This window comes from Eublepharis macularius, chromosome 8 (genome assembly GCF_028583425.1).
Source record: "Eublepharis macularius isolate TG4126 chromosome 8, MPM_Emac_v1.0, whole genome shotgun sequence".
Taxonomy (NCBI): domain Eukaryota; kingdom Metazoa; phylum Chordata; class Lepidosauria; order Squamata; family Eublepharidae; genus Eublepharis; species Eublepharis macularius.
The window spans coordinates 37,936,630-37,950,498 of record NC_072797.1 but is presented as its reverse complement, the minus strand read 5'-3'; the positions used below and the strand labels follow the sequence as shown (position 1 = coordinate 37,950,498).

At 41.7% G+C, this 13,869-nt stretch overlaps 1 long non-coding RNA gene across 1 annotated transcript in view; it reads left to right on the top strand.

Annotated features, from left to right (window-relative positions):
- Positions 1–9,029, top strand: part of LOC129334248 (uncharacterized) — a 39,045-nt gene extending 30,016 nt beyond the window's left edge. Inside the window, exons 2-3 of the long non-coding RNA XR_008597498.1 lie at positions 8,170–8,281; positions 8,956–9,029. This is a non-coding gene — a long non-coding RNA (uncharacterized LOC129334248). The remainder of the gene's footprint in view (positions 1–8,169; positions 8,282–8,955) is intronic.
- Positions 9,030–13,869: the final 4,840 nt, after the last annotated feature.

Below are 13,869 nucleotides of genomic sequence, written 5' to 3'. Positions count from 1 at the left end.
TTCTTACCCTAGGCTATTCTTGAGTGTCTTGCCATTTTGAACTCCTGAATGCTCACTTTTGTTTTCTGAATCAATGGCCACATGCGCTTTCTATGCCTAATCTCCTTTTACATCTTTTAGCACCAAAGGGATTCCCCACACATCCAAATACTTATAAATTAATCCAAAGGCACATACTGGAATATGAGAGTGATTCAGTTGACGGCACTGACCGGTGTTTCATGGATATTGTCTTTCTTTGGTTCTTTGGTTCTCTATACATTGTTCTAGCTACTCCAAGTTTTCTTCACATATACACAGACTGGATAAGCAATTTTCTACAAATACAGGACCCAGTCAGAACCTTGGGAAATCTGCCTCTATGTAAACTTTCTAGTTATGTAAAAATAGAGACCCCCCCCAAAAAAAGATGGGTTAGAAATAGAATGATAATTAGCCATATTCTTCTTCTCCGTAGAAGGTTTTTTCATCAATGGGTGAATAACCATATTGAATGAGATATAGATCAGTGAGGCAGAATCCAATGAAAGTTAAGCATGTTCATATCTCATTCATTTCAATGGAAGAGATAACCATGTGCTTACTTCTTTCTCATAAAAGAAAGCCATGTATAAAAGTATCTTAGATTTGCTTACATTGCACCTGCACTAATTTTACTCTAAAGAGTCTTTGTATTGAGTTGTATGGAAATTGATGTGGTAATCTGAACTGTCTTGCATGTTTTATACATCTTAATGTTGATTCTTTAATAACAATATTAAACCCACTTGGAAATGGCATACCATGTTTATCGATTATCTTTTTATTATGTCATTATTGTATCCTTTGGTGTGATGTAGAAAGAAATTTCAGCTGTCTCAACATGATATCTTTTGTAGGCCAAATTAAATTTCACAGCAGTCAAAATGGCGCACACCGAGTAATTTTTTTTTACTAAACTGAAGAGCCCAGAAACATATAAATGCAACTTTGCATATAATACACAAGATTCCTCTTTCTTTTTTAAAATTAGTTTTTAGTTCCAGCTTATTCTGATAGCAGAGTTAATAAAAAATCTTACATTTTTTGGTTACATGATATATACCATGCATTTCATTTCGTCTCTACAAATTCCATCATAGTTATATTATTTTTCACTAAGCTGTTATCACTGTAAGTCTACTTTCTTTAATTCTGGTACTTTTTTTCTTTCCTCATTCATTTAATTGTGTTTCGCTAACATACAGTTATGTCCACAAGATTCCCCTTTCACAGAGTTAAGATTCCCCCTTCCAGTATGCTATCCAGAATAGGCTAAATATCATGCTGAGAGTTCCAGTTTCAGAAATGAAGTATCACAGATACATAGAAGACCCTGAGAAGCCACTGCCATTTTAGAGTACACAATACTTAGGCATGTCAGGTGTCCACTGGTGTTGGTCAAATTCCTGGCAATTTGTTTCTCTGCCTGGTGATCACTGGTGATTGGTGAGAGGAGGCAGACCATCTGGAGACCACCTGTCATCAACAGGCAGCCCAAGCAAATGGCTACACACATGTTCCCAGCATGATGGTGTTGCTTCTGTTCACACCAGAAGTGATGGCATCTATGACAGACTGCACTTGAAATAAGGTTTTCTAAATGCAGCAGCCAGAAAGTTGGAAAGGAAAGAGTTAACTCTTGCTTGGAATAGAGAGCTTGAGTGACAGGCTTCTCCCTCCTCTCTGATTGGTCAGTTAGAACCCAGCTGAAGGGCTGACAGTTGGCTTCTGACATTTGTTCAGAGAGAGTTTGAGAGTGAGCCTGACAGGGAAAGTCAGACAGGTTCTCCTCTGGAGTGAGGGAAGAGGAAACCTTTGCCTTAACTATAACAACACTGCCCTGAAGAAGAGTTCTATTTAAGAATTCTTGTATAAGTGTCAGTAGAAACTGAACCCACTTGACACAGACACCATAACATTAGGAGTGTATTTTGGCAAGAGTGATTGGGTCATAGGTTGAGACTCCCTTTCAAGCCAAAAGAAGAAGGGTTATATCTTCCTAGGAGAAGATTAACTTCTATCCACTATCTAAAAAGGGTTTGGCTTGGAGGAGGACTCTGGGTTTGTTGTGAAGGGAAAACAGTTTTAAACTAACTCCAGGAAATCTGAGCTGTCATAGCAAATGTTGCAGTAACTAAAGTATTAGATAAAACACCTCTTACTGCTAAGAACCAAGAATAAAAGAAACTAAGCTTCAAGGAAACTATTTTTCCTGTTACTCAATGTATATTCTGTACTACCAACAACATTTTACCTCAGCACTTTCATCTCCTGACTAGACATGGGCACGAACCAAAAAAAACCTGAACCATGAGGCACGGAACTGGGGCCAGTTACGAATCAGTTCATGGTTCATGGTTCATGGGGTTTAAATACCCCTTTCTGGCTGCTTAGCAGTAGCAGGGAAAGGGGCATTTAATAGTTTAAAGGGCCCTTTCCTGCCTTGCAAGTGGCAGGTCCCTTTAAACTATCAGCTGGCAGGTGGTGGTGGGGATACCCCCCTTGCCGCCTGCCAGCTGATAGTTTAAAGGGACCTGCTGCTTGCAAGCTGCAGGAAAAGTTTAAACGGCCATTTCCTTGGAAAAATGGCCATTTAAACTGTCCCTTTCTCAATACGACCCAAACGAACCCGAACCAGTAACCACTTCGTGGAAGTTCATAGAAAGGAGCTTCCACGAACCATGGTTCGCGAACCATGAACTGGCCTGGTTCGTGCATTTTTTGGGGTCGTAATTGGATTCGTGCCCATTTCTTCTCCTGACTACACTTATTCAACATCTGCCTATTAAATAAAGTTATTTCCTTTTGATTGTTACACAGTCTCCAGTGCCATTTCCAAGAAAAAGGAAGAGGGCTCCTGCTTCTCCCCATCAAGTTCCTGGGATGGCCTAAAAAGCCAAAATTATATCTGATTGTCAGGGTGTGACAAACAGACTTTCAAACCATGAAAATTAACCCGCTACTTGGGGCTGCTCAGCAAAAGCAGGCAAACTGAATTTTGGCAGGAAAATCTGCCTCACAGTGGGGGAGTGAAGGCGGGTCAGTCCCCTGCTTTCAAGCACAGACCATCATAGCAACAAACAAGGGACAATTCTTTAAGTATCAGTCCCAAACATAGCATAATCTGTCTTGGTGTGATGATATCGCTGCCAGTGTAACATACAAAAGTAAGTAGTTGTACCCCCCCTTCAGATAGATCAATGAATGTCTAAGACAGCTTCATACATATGCTGTGTTTGCCACACTGAAAATAACTGCCATATAAAGTGTGAACCAGCCCTTGAGCCTTCAAAATTTTGCATTCACTTCAAAATGCATCTGACCTTAACACATTTTTTCCTGCATTTAAGGCACCAGCTGTGCACTTTATGCTTATGTGCAGTTTTAAAATGCTTGTTCAAGTTTCTGTTCTGGCATTTTACGTTTTTCATCCTTCCTCCTTCCCCTCGGGAATGATGATTTCTTCTGCTGTCCCATTGGCTTGTAACCTCAGCCTGTATTTTAACCTGACTCTGAGTCAGGAAATAAGATGGCCTTCTTGTCTTTATAAAGATACACCAAGACAGGGAGAGGAAATGGGGGGGGGGACAAATGATTTTTGAAAGTCAGATAGGTTTAAATCCAAACATATGGGTATATAAAATCAATGGGATTTGAATTTGGATTATAACAAATTAGATTTGCTGCTTGGAGGAGGATTGGTTAGCAAGGCAAGAAGACTGCATGACAGTTTTTTTTTCTCTTAAGCAACATGAGGACTGTTTCAGAGTTTGTTCAGTGCCCCTGTAGATTATTTCCATGGTCAGTCTTAGTCTAAATACTCCCTCCTTGCACTGCCATAATCTGTATTAGCTGGCTGCAGATTTTTCCTGTGAAAGAAGATGAAACATTGTTCTCTCCCGCATTTCACATTTATTAAAAGATTTCATCTTCTCCTGTGTAATGTCTGCATCACAAAACAAATCTTCAGCTTGCTTTGACCCTGACACCATTTTATAGGCTTAATAATAATAAATCTATGTCCTGAAATAGTTTCAGCAGATTATGGCAATCAATCAACATTCAGGGAGCCTTAAACCATTAATGTCATCAGCAATGATCCAGCACCATGGGAATCTATCTAAATCAGCTATTATGACTAAAAACGCTCCTTAAGAGCCTTAAGATAAAGGTAGTATTTGGGAGCATAAATTGCAGCTCTATTTTTTTTATCAACCATTGAGAGATTTAAAATGTCTTTTTGAACAAGGCAGTACTGAAAGAGTGCCCTGTTTTATTGCATCCAGCCATAAGTATGAGACTTAAAACAGTTGTGTGAGAATCAGGGATGGTACAATCTTCTTTGCTCCTTAGACAAAAATTTAAAATGTGCTACTATCCAATTACTTGTGTCTTATCACTGGGGATGTAAAAATATGTAGTGCAACCTTTCTTTTAATTATCTTGAATGTTCAGGAGGGAAATTTTTCTTTTCTTTGACAAACCTGCCATTTTTGGGCAATTTTATGCTTCTTGTTATGTGAAAAGTCATTTTACACCATTTGTGTGCTACTTAAATTCAATTGACACAAAAACATCAATTTTAATGGAAATATTTCTTATTGAAGTTTGCTAATAATTAGGTAATGAGTTCTGTCCTAAGTATGGAGAAACCATAAATGAAATGAAATTTGCTGTTGGACCAGAATTATGCAAAATTTTGAGTTGAACTAGAGTTGTCCCTTCTTGTCATATGCTGAGAAATGTAATAGTAGTATATGAAATGATCAGGAAGTAACAGGGATGTTATTTAATTGTTGTTCTTTTAAAATCTGACAAGCATATTTTTAGTGTTCAAATCTGGACTAAATATTACTCCCAGATCATCATTAACCCTCAATTTAAGCATAAAATGTAAATGTGTAATTATTTATTTATACCCGACTTTTCTCCCCAAAGGCTACTCAAAGTGGCCATCATCATTTTCCCATGCTCCCTTTTATCCTTACACAACAAACATGTGTTAACAGCCAGTTTAATGTAGTGGTTAAAGAGCATGGGACTCTAATCTGGAGAACCGGGTTTGATTCCTTACTCCTCCACTTGAAGCCAGCTGGGTGACCTTGGGCCAGTCACAGCTTCTAGGAGCTCTCTCAGCCCCACCCACCTCACAGAGTGATTATTGTTGTGTGGATAACAATGACGCACTTTGTAAACCACTCTGAGTGGGCATTAAGTTGTCCTGAAGGGCGGTATATAAATCGAATGTTGTTATTGTTGTTAAGGTTAGGATGAGAGTAAGAGACTTGGCCAAGGTTACCCAAAGAGTATCCATGGAAGAATGAGGATTTGAACCTGGGTCTCCTAGATCCTAGTATGATATGCTAACCAGTGTTGTGCAGTGGTTGGACTAGCATCTGGAAGAATCCCCAATCTGTGGAAGGTCATTGGGTGACCTTAGGCCAGTCACACACTCTCAGCCTAACCTATTTCACAGGGTTGTTATGAGATAAAATGGAGGAGAGGAGAATGATGTAAGCCACTTTGTGTCTCCATTGGGAAGAGACAGGGGGAATGAATGCCGTAAGTAAACAAACAACAACAAAGGGGACACCATGTTGGCTGGATGATAAATTCCAACACACCTGAGCTATCTCCAAGGAACAGAAGAAGGAAATGCCCCTGGAATTTTGGCAGCCAAGTTGCCTCTGTAGTTGGGATGGTGCTGGCTAAAATGGGAATAGTTTGTCTTGCATCAATAGGTGTCCATTTAGTGCCATCTTGATCAAAGTTACACCCTTCTAAACCCATTGACTGAACGTAGAAAGCTGAAGTTCTACTTAGGATGGCACTGCAGGCATCTGAAAGAATGATTTGAAGCAGTGACCTGTGTGCCACTGCTTTGCTCCCCCTTGAATATTTATCAGTTTTATTGCCATTGCTTTGAAGACAAACTGGACTGCTTAGACTTTTGTTTTTTTGTTAGGTTACTCTGACTATATTCCAGTTTATGTGCCTTTGTTGAAGTAGTTTATCCATAATGAATCAACTGTTATTTAAGGTGGGAAAATGTTTTTTTTGCTATAATAAACTAGCATGACTACCCCTCTGAAATTTACCACTTAGTTATCACTTTATTGAGAAACCTGGAAATCATTAGCCACAATGTTACAGTGCCTGCACGAGTAGTACGTGCATGCACAGATGGATTACAGGGAGATTTGATGTTGCAGCTCCCAGAATCAAACTGTGCACCATGTTTTAAATCCTACCATGTTTTAGCAGTACAATTTGAAAGTCTGGCAGTAGGAGTTGCTGCGGAAAAGGTGAAAAGGTGCTAAAATCCTGAAAGTGGGTTGGAGGAAAGAACATTTTATATCCTTGTGCCCAGGGCTTTTTTTCTGGGAAAAGAGGTGGTGGAACTCAGTGGGTTGCCCTCGGAGAAAATGGTCACATGGCTGGTGGCCCCGCCCCCTGATCTCCAGACAGAGGGGAGTTTAGATTGCCCTCCACACCGCTGGAGCGGCACGGAGGGCAATCTAAACTCCCCTCTGTCTGGAGATCAGGGGGCGGGGCCACCAGCCATGTGACCATTTTCAAGAGGTTCTGGAACTCCGTTCCACTGCGTTCCAGCTGATAAAAAAGCTCTGCTTGTGCCAGCATCTGCAACAGCCACCGCAACGAACACTTCTGTAACACCATCTGCAAAGAAAGGCCTGCAGGAACTAGCAAGAAAGAGCCAAAGAAATTGTAGCAAAAAGAAGGAAGGAAGGAAAATTATAGAATTTTTCTGTGCAAGTGAACTGCTTTGAGAACTTTTTGTTTTCATATATATTACAAATAAATAATAAAACAATCACACAGACAACACAAACGTCACAGTTTCTGGAATATACACGTTCCTTCTTTTATCTCCAGAGAATTATTTTCTGCTTAACCCCCCCCCCTTTTTTTTTTTTTACTTTTATATTTAGCAGAAGTATAGTTGCTTTTTCTCTCAGGTCAAGAGACCAGGAATCATCGCCTCAGGAATATCTAATAATTTTTATATACTATGCCTGCCATTCTGAATTAACTAATTTGCATTCATACTAAAGAGCCATTGTTGGATAATAAAGCAGTTAATGGGGAGACTGGTGGTGTGATAAGCTGTAAAGGCACCCTTTTATGTAGAATTTTTACTGTTTAAAAACAGTTACTGTAAAATACCAAAGCTGTCCGGGAAAGGAGGTGACAAAACTGCCTATAAATGATATGTGCTTACTTCTTATGTGGTTGAGGTTATAGATGTGCGATGGGATTACCTTTAAAGAAGGGTTACCTTTAAAGGATCAGTTTAGTCTGGGGAGAAGTTCTAAGTGTAGAACAGGAACTAGTTTCCAGCTCAGAACAGTTGAGTACAAGAGATTTAGGTACTTTTCACACTTAAAGTACCTTTTAAAAGCATGTCCGTACCGGTTCCATGTCCCATGTTTGCAGGGGTTTCACACTTGCAAGCTAGTCATGGGACACAGTGCCACTTTTTGTCTGCAGTATCCCACAGAATCCCAATTTCCCCCCCTGTGGACATGCCACAATTTTATTTTTAAGCTGCTGCCCACTCGTGGCTGGCCCGATTAATGCCAGTGTGAACACTTTTGTCCCCTTTTTGCTTCTCTCCCCCCTCCTTTTCCTCCGGAGCTGATTGGTCTGTGTGGCTGTAACCACACCCACCCACCACTGATCCCTGACCGCTTTGTCTGCCATTTTTTTTAACATTTCAGAGTTATGTTATTGTTGCCCCAAATTACTAGCTTTTGGATCCTTTTTGATTCTCTTCTCGCCCCTCTCCCTTCCCTTGTGAGCTCATTTTGTTTGTATAGATCTGATCACACCCTCCCTCCTCAGCATCCCCCACTGCTATTTTTGCATTTTTTCCCCTTTAAACAAAGGACAGTAACGTTTAAGCATTGTGTGGCAGTGCACAAGTACAAGTAGTGGCAGTGGTGTTGTCTTGCTCCTTTTCCATGGGATCATTGATTCTCTTCCCACCCCCTCTCTTCCCTCGAGGGCTCATTTGGTATGTGCAGATCTGATCACACCCTCCCTCCCCAGCAACTGACTGCTCTTTCCGTTGTTTTTTTTAAAATTCTGAAGAACAGTAATATTTCAGCGTTGTTTTGTCTGCAGACTGTGAGCAGTGGGATCCAAGCTCTGTGGGAGGGGTCCGAGGAGCTTTTCACCCACCCCATGGTCACTTTGAATCTCCAGGAGATCAGCACTTCTACACCCAATGATCCAGGTAAGCATGTGGTTGCCAAGTCCAGGTACGGAAATTCCTGGAGGACAGGTGAGTTGTTCCTGGGCTGGGATTGTGGAGGGGGGAGAGATGGCTGCTGAGGCCATTGGGTACACCCTCCCATGCAGCAACATGATCTGTAGGGAGTGTTAAGACAAGATAAGTTGGCTAGGTACCAAATAGCTATGGCCACTCTCTTCTCAACAGAGATCGGGAGATGGAGTTTAGTATTCTGCAGGGTCAGGCAGTGCCAGAAGGATGACACCAGCTCATGGAAAGTCTTCCATGAGAGCCAGTTTGGTGTAGTGGTTAAGAGCACGGGACTCTAATCTGGAGAGCCGGGTTTGATTCCCCACTCCTCCACAAAGCCAGCTGGGTGACCTTGGGCGAGTCACAGTTCTCTTAGCCCCACCCACCTCACAGGGTGATTGTTGTGGGGTAATAATAACACTTTGTAAACCGCTCTGAGTGGGCATTAAGTTGTCCTGAAGGGCGGTATTATAAATCGAATGTTATTATTATTATTATTATTCCTGAACATGTGGAAGTTTTTGATCTATAGCTGGTCATCCCACCAGTTGCTGCTTCTCGTATAGACCCAGAAGCAATAGGAGACATGGATACCAGCCAGAGCAATCCAATGTGCTCTCAGTCTGCCAGACTTCTTCCTTCTCCAGGGATCTGGATGGATGGACTGCAGTGCCAGAGAGGACCGAAGAATCTGCCTTCTTCTGACCACCTTGATCCATAAATCGTAGGTGTTGATTGATCACCTCGTATAGATGAGAATGATCTGAATCAATGCCATCATCAGTGCTCTGAGACTGAAACCAGACATTTTCCCCGTGATTTGCAGTCATAATCAGGCTGACCAAGTGCTAACGTCACAATGTTACAACACATGAGCAAACCACAAAAAAAAAAAGAGAGAGACGATGACATGCATTTGAAAGCCCCTAAAGCCTGGAAATGACCCAGGGCTTTGAAGCAATTGGGAAAAAAACCCAAGATGCCAATGCAAAACTTCCATGGATATAGCACCGGGAAGATTTCCTGCTGAAAGTTGACAGCCAATCTTTGCAGGAGCATTCTTGGAGGGAAAATTTGGGACTAATGAAGTTATGATGGGCATGGGGTGTGTGTGTCTTAGGCTGACCAAGTGCTAACATCACAACGTTACAACACATGCGCAAACTACAAAAAAAGGGGGGTTATATGCTTTTGAAAGCCTCTAAAGCCTGCAACCGACTCGGGGCTTTGAAGCGAATATGAAACAAAATGCAAGACACCAATTTAAAGCTTCTACAGACGGTATGAAATGCATGGGTGCCAAGCTGAAGCCGTTGCGATCACGGCGACTGCTCGGAAATGGCGCATTAAACCATAAGTGTGAAAGGGGGCTTATTACCTCTGTGTTTCTTACTCATTAGTTTTGCTTCACATTTTCTGGCTTGCCATAGACTAATCAATCAGGAACCATAGTCAAACAAATGTCTTTATTACAGCAGTAATTGAGATTGTGAATGTTTTAATTTGAATGGAATTATCATCTCAGGCATTATTCACCTTAGGATCTAGGAACAAATCCTACTGAATTCAGTGGCTATTATTTTTGAATAAATATCTCAGTCCAGGCTATCACATGGGTATTGTTCTGCTGTGGCAAATTAAACAAAATGGCAGTGAATTGTGCAGGCATCCCACAATCTTGCAGACATTTGTTTACATCTCACTTCTAGATTTACAGTTTGGATGTAGCAACTCCACACCAATGGTGCCAGCTAGGAAAAATACATGCCATTGAACCAGAAGTATTCTATGTAATGATCTTTTTTGTAGGCAGCCTATTAACATTAGCTCCCATCCGCCCCCCTCCCCCACCGCTGGGAGTATTTGCCACGTAGAAATATTTGCAATGATTCCTGTGTAGAACTGTAACATCCCTATTATTGTATGATTAGTGTCATTGTTGTACAATTATAAAACATTTAAATTATTTCAGTAATGGACATCAATTAAAAGATATGACAAGTCCTGCAAAAATCCTGTTCTGGAATAGGGATTGGAACTTCCACCCTGACTTCAAGCGGAATGGGATCCCTTGTAGCAGTGTTGGTTCCTTGAACTACAAGACCATTTTTAAAGAAATGTTCATTTATCTGAAGAACATGGAGCATGAGATCTCAGACTGGATCCCCTGGCATCTTTCTTCTTTACTTTTATGCACTCCTAATGGGCTGCATGCATCAATTTCTGGAAGCATTTTCTTAATCAAAATTGTTTCCATGAAGCTGTAATTAACACAGCAGGGGGGAAATCTAGGTATCGTAAGGGCAATTGTATTTTTTACAGAGATCAGTTCTCCTGGAGAAAATGGCTGCTTTGGAGCATCCCAAACCTACCCAGGCTCCACCCCTAAATCATCAAGAAGTTCCTAACATATCGTTGGCAATCTTTGCTTGAGGGAGGATTGATTTTTGATTCAGCAAATGAAACAGATAGTAAGGTGTTAAGTCCTCTCTAACATCAACTTATCATCAAATTAAAGTAAAGCATGTTTGGGGATTGCATGAGAGCTGCTATAGTATAGTGGTTGGGTTGCAAATCAGCACTGTGCTAGTTCGACTCCCATGACTGCCATGAGCTCAGCAGGTCGCCTTGGGTAAGCCACTCCTCTCAGCCCCAGCTCCCCAGCTGCATTGCGGGGGATAATAAGAACACTGACTTTGTTCACTGCTCTGAGCGGGGTACTAATCTGTCTAGAAAAGCAGTGTATATCACAGTAATCACCATCACCATCATCATGTATTTCCCAAATCACATCAGGTTTGTCTTTAAGAAGTAGTCCTTAAAACTTTACAAAATTTCTAGGTTGCTGCTGTTTGGTTGTTTCTCTGTAAAACACAGCCTGGGTGCTCTCTCTCTTTCTCTCTCTTGAAGCAGGGGATTCAATCTGTTTCTGATCTCTTTCAGGTCAAGAACAGGATTCAGGAATACTCAACCACCATCTGGTGTAGATAGCCTCCTGATCACCAGTCATGATCAAGCAGCTGATTTTTTGATGAACAATTTGATTGTTGGGTAGGGTCACTGTAATCCCACCCAGTACAGAGCAAGACACAGTTCCATGCATGATGCACACTGTCACACAGCCCAGTGGTGCTTTCCCTCCTCCAGTCATTGCTGAGTACTGTTTTACTCTGCAGTTAAAACACAAGTTAAATCAATTATATAAATTGCTGGCAAATCAACAATGCTTTAAAAACAAGAATCCTAGCATTTGTGGTACCTTATATCAATAGTAATAGTTACCAGTAAGTCAATAGATGGATATGCTTGGTTTTTCCACATGTGCAATTTTGCAAAGCACGTCTTTTTTTTGTACATTAATAAAATAATTAAAAAATAAAAAATTGGACAGTGCAATGAGGAGCACCTCAAAAAGAAAAAGAACATTTTGAAGCAAGTGCAAATCTGCTTCACTGTCCCTTTAATGGAAGGCGAAGTGTCGCAGAAAAGCCCTTCCTTGCACATTCTACTAGGTAATCAATTGTGTCATGAATGAGCAAGGACTGCTCTGATTGGCTGCCTTCACATGCTCAAGCCACTAAAAGCTAGTAAGAACAGCTATTGTGGAGCTGCAAACTGGTTTGCAAGTTGTTTGAGCCATTTGCCACCTCACCAAACAAATCTGGGGATCAGCTCACCTTGATCACAGTAAACAGAAAAGGTCAACCCCATGGTTGGATGTGTTCCTTGTTAAATTGTGGTATCCCTATTCAAGGGCTGAGCACCCAGTCTAGGCCATCATGGCAAGAGGACTGACTAGAGAAGAGTGGAAACTGTGTGGAAATAAGTCATGAGATAGTGAGATTAAAAGTAAAATGGAGTGACTCAAAAAAAGAGTGTTCAACTGGATACAATCTTAGGCATGAAATTGGAAAACAAGCATATCATTTTTGCCTAGAACTCTGCAGGCAGACTTCGGTACCCTACAGCAAAAATCTCATGGGCACCCTCCAATAATCCACAGAGCTGGTTTATATGAATGTCCTCAAGAATGATTTGATTCCTTGGTATCTCTTGGGAAGACTTGGGTTCTGAACTGGTGTGTGGAGATGTATTTATTATTCATTTATTCTTTTGCTTTATTTATACCCTGCCTTTCCCTCCAATGAGCACCCGAAGTGGCTTACATTGTTCTCCTCTCCTCCATTTTATCCTCACATCCACCCTGTGAGGTGGGTTCGGCTGAGAGCGTGTGACTGGCTCAAGGTCCCCCAGTGAGCTTCCATGGCAGACCAGGGATTTTCCTGGATCCTACTCTTACACTCTAACCACTACATCACACTGGACCTCTGGGACAAAGGCTGTCTGGGATGATAGCTGTACAGTTACAGAAGTGTCACAGTTTATTTATTTATTTGCTTCATTGATAGTCTGTCTTTCTTGCTGAGACTCCAGGATTTATGCCATTAAAAACAACACAATAGGGACAGTATAATACATTAAATGAACAGTGCTATAAAAACTGGGTTACAAAAACAGGGTTACAAAACTGAAGAACAATGAAACAAAAAAGCAATATAACATATACAAATGAACAATGCAAAGAAACTTGCCTAAAATATCACAGACTACAACTTCAGCCATGTTCCCTTTGTAAAAATGCTCTCCTGAACAATTCTGTTTTACCCATTTACACACTAGGAGCTTTATCTTATCTGGTCAGACAGATAAGTGCTAATTCATCCTTTGTGCAATTGCTTTACAATCCAAACAGGAAATGGTTATTTGGCGGATGAGGAGGTAAGATTCTGTGTGGGCTGCACGATGCATGGATAATTTGCAGCAGGGATAGCTTTCAGACTTTAGTCTTTCTCTTGACTTGTGACTGTTTGGTAACTCTTTCATATTATCTTTGCTTTTGAAAATGTAGGGTGTTCTCCCTCACTCGTTATCTTCTGATCTTTCTCTTACCTTTCATAACTTCTGGGTCAAACTAGACATAGCAGTAGCAAACCTGTCTCTTTAAGCACGAGTCTGCCCAGGTCCCTTCTAAAGCGGGAGAGAGACAGAGATGGCGTATACATTGGCTGTGGCTCAGGGATAGATCATCAGCTTTGCTTGCTAGCATGTCCAAGCCCTGGCATCTCCAGTTTCAAAGGCCACACAGTGGATGATGCAAAAGATGCCTGAGACCTTGGATAGATGCTGCCAGTTGGAGCTGTCAATACTGACCCTGATGGACAAATGGTTTGATTCAGTATATTGATCCAAAACACATGATAAAATGGTATTAAGTAATCCAAAGGACATTTCTGAAAGCTCTGTTGTGAGTACCGCCAGCCCCGGCGCCAGGGTTTCTGGCGCTGGAGGCCAGCCTCGCGCGCGCCTTGCGCACGTGCGCCCTGGACTGCGTGATGACATCATCACGTGATGACGTCATCACTCAGTGCTGCCAGCAGGTGGCTGGGGCGGAGCGAGGAGGCCTCCTGCGCACCGTGCGCTGCCCCGGCTGCCTGTAGTCCCTGGCTCATGGCTGCTGCGCGTGCCCGGGTGCAGGTGGCAGCGGTGCGGGGCTGGCCGGT